The sequence below is a fragment of the Fukomys damarensis genome, unplaced genomic scaffold, assembly GCF_012274545.1.
Source record: "Fukomys damarensis isolate Sample0158 unplaced genomic scaffold, DMR_v1.0_HiC HiC_scaffold_25, whole genome shotgun sequence".
Lineage (NCBI taxonomy): Eukaryota > Metazoa > Chordata > Mammalia > Rodentia > Bathyergidae > Fukomys > Fukomys damarensis.
In genome coordinates this window covers 2275080-2278413 of record NW_022900937.1, presented here as the reverse complement: position 1 = coordinate 2278413, position 3334 = coordinate 2275080, and positions in this window count along the sequence as shown.

Here is a 3334-nt window from a genome sequence, read left to right as displayed (position 1 = left end):
TTTCCCATCTTTCTTGGAATCTGAGCTCCTTTTATTTGGCCTCAACATTCCAGGAAGGTTATATCCAGAGCTCTTCCATGCTGGATTCTTGGTGTTCTTTCCCCCCATGTTCACTTATGCGTTTGTTCCTCGGTACGTAACCAAGAAACATTTATTGCGTGTCAATCGGGAACAGACATTGGACTTTGCACTTGAAATAGACAACAACGAACACTGTCAAAAGCCACGGGAGGTGGGGGCTAAGACAGTGCTGGTAAACCTTTTAGAGCTTTCGATGACACAAACAGCCCACTCAGCACGCATGCCAAGGGTGTGCTACCACTGGCCCAGGACCAGCGATGGGTGGCTGTCCACACACTCCACCGCCGTGGTCAGGAGTAGCCTTTCCAGACTCTGTGTCTAACATAGTCTTTCTGTCTAAGGTCATCCAGAGTCAACTGTTTATTCGAGGCCAGTGCTTGTGACAGCCCCTTGCTGTCTGTGTAGGAACAGACCCTTCTCACCCCACCCAAGGGGCCAACTTGATGGGACCTCAATCATCAAGGTCAAAGACTCTTGCCACAGTCTTCCAGAGTCTGGGACAGGCATGAGGGCAGGCCCTGCTGCACGGGAACATGTGACACACGGTGAAAGCTATCCAGTCTGTAGTATTTAAACCCTAATGTGTGCGCATGGCCGGGCACATGATAGTCTGCCTCCCCCCACCCCTGGGGCTGTGCGCTTTGGTCTGACCATTAGGCAACCCTGATAGGAGGGGTTGTCCTTCATGTGGTACAGCCTCTGGGGGTTGGTGCTAAGATGTGAACCTGAAACTCCGAATCAGTGCACGTGTATTTTCATGTGTGTTTAATGCACTTTATTTCTTCTAGCAAAAAACTTTCACTTATATGAGGACTCCCCTGTGGGGATTTCAGGCAGAGTAGGAGGAATAGTGCACAACAGTGGTCATTCCAGCCCCCTAAAGTGTCCTCCAACCAGAGGTTTGTTACTTCCCTGCCCAGTCCAGCAGAGGGTCTGGCAGTGAGGACACTGTCTTTATAGACCAGGGCGATTTCAAGTTCATTCCCATATGTTTGCTTACCTAAAATTTTTTTTAAATGTGTCCAGCTGAACATAATTTATGCACATTCTTCCAAATGATTTTCTTTTTCATTTTTCCCTTCATTATATTTTGACTTGTTTTTTAGAAAGACATCAAAATATCAGAACTGTCAAATCCTTAGTGAAATGTTGGATGCTCTTTTCTTTTCTTTCTTTGTTTCTTTCTTTTTTTTTTTTTTCCTGGTACCAGGGATCGAACTCAGGACCTTGCACTTTTGAGGCAGGTGAGGCACCGCTGAGCTACATCCCCAGCCCCCAGATGCTCTTTTCAATAAAAGTGATGTTTCAAGTACTAAAACTCAGGAAGTCAGTTTGCCAAATTTAAGCATACTGTGATCTGAAAGAGCTCAGAATTGCTTCAGAATGGGAAATTAATAAGTACAAGATGGACTTATAATTTAGAAAAGCCTTATCTCCCTTTTAATTCTTTCTGTTGTTTTGTGAGAAAACGATACAATGAAGTATTTTGCCTTAAATAACTTTTGCGTTTTTGTTTGTTTAGTTTGTAATATAGAGTGGTTTCCAGCAGCATTTCTCACCCTCAAAAACTATTTCACAAAAAAAACAAAGTAAAACCACTCTGTCCACTGGATGTGGAAATCGCTCTGCAGTGCTTCCTCTCTCAGGGGTGCACGCTGGGTCACCATTTGGAGGTGAAAGAAGGGACAGCAAAGAATATTTTAACTTTATTTAACACAGAATTGCCTGTTCTGTTCCACCATCTGTTAGTCACCATGGATTGCAGTTTGAGAAATTTTCAGTTTCTCAATGCTTTAGAGAATGGCATTGGTGCACGTGCTAGAGATGGGATCTTTACACACACAGCCCAGGTTCACACCTCAGCCTGCTGTGTACCAGGAGTGTGACCTTCAGCCTCTTTAGATGTCACTCTTACCATGTCTACAGGGGACCCCAGAAGAGCAGCATCTCAGAGGGGGTGTGGATAAACAGCGCCTGTAAAGCACCTTGGATAGTGCTCGGCCTACGATTCTTTTCGACATTTTCAAAATTACTTTGTGTTGCTGCTTCACCACTGCTCAGGCAACCGGGTCCAAGCAGCTGTTGTACCCTCCATACTCCCTGGCATTCAGATGCAGAAGATTTTCATCGATCATGGATTTCTCAGTATAACCTATGAAGTATGGCCACAAAATGCAATGAATGTTTAAATTTTAAAAGCGATCATAGTAAAAAACACATCACCACGAATCTCCCTAAAGCATCCCCTTGCTTAGAACACACTCATCCCATCGTCCTCCCACTTTCTGCAGTAGCTCTGGAGTCCTCTTTCCTGAAGCCCTCCTGGGTGACCAAGGTGGAAAAGGAGCCGGTGCCGTTTTTTACAAACCTGCCTTTCTGTTGGACGGCAGCAGCAGCGTCCCGTGGTTTTGATCACACCTTGTAAAGACACTCGGGAAAGAGGACCTCAGAGGGAGCAAGAAAAAGTTGAGTGCTTTTGACAGGCGTGGGAGTGCTTTTTAAAATGTAAGTAAACACCGTGTTTCATGACATCAAAGTCTATAGACATCAGCCTCACTTGGAGACAACAGAGACAAGCCTTCTTCTCTCTCTCTCTTCTTCTTCTCTTTCCCCTGATTTCTTTGTGCCCCACTTTTATCCAGCATTCTCTGAACCGCTTTGGGGATACCGGGTTCTGCTTTCCACCCCACCAGTTCCACCACGATTTCCTGCACTCCCGAGTGACCCTTGAATTTATGAATCAGTCCCAGCACCAGTCTAGGACAGGCTTTTCCAAAGGGCCGCACTGAAATGCGTACACCCTATGCGGGAAGGAAGAAAACACAGCTAGTGAAATTCAAGCAGCTCTTGCCTTCAGCAGCCCCAGTAAGCCGGACAGGAAGAAGTCCGGACCTAGTGGCAAAGGTTGAGTTTTTCTGTGGTGAGCGCACCTCCTGGCCAAACGCTTTCTGTCTGAAAGCTGCTGACCAAGCTTTGGCAAACCCCATTCCGCTTGGCCGATAAACCAGCCCTGTTTTATATTTAACTCGCCCGGCAGAGGGAGGGGCGGCGGGGCGGGCTATAAGGGCCGCAGCTGTCGGCTCCGGGACTGCAGGGTGCAGGCTCCAGAGGCCCGGAGAGGCTTCCGCCCGCATCCTTCCAGCCCCGGAGAGGCCACCGCCCCCGCGGCTGTCGGACATCCTTTCCGGCGACTTCCGACTTCGCGGCAGCATGAACTTCGCGGACAAAGAGGACTCGGGCAGATACTGCATCC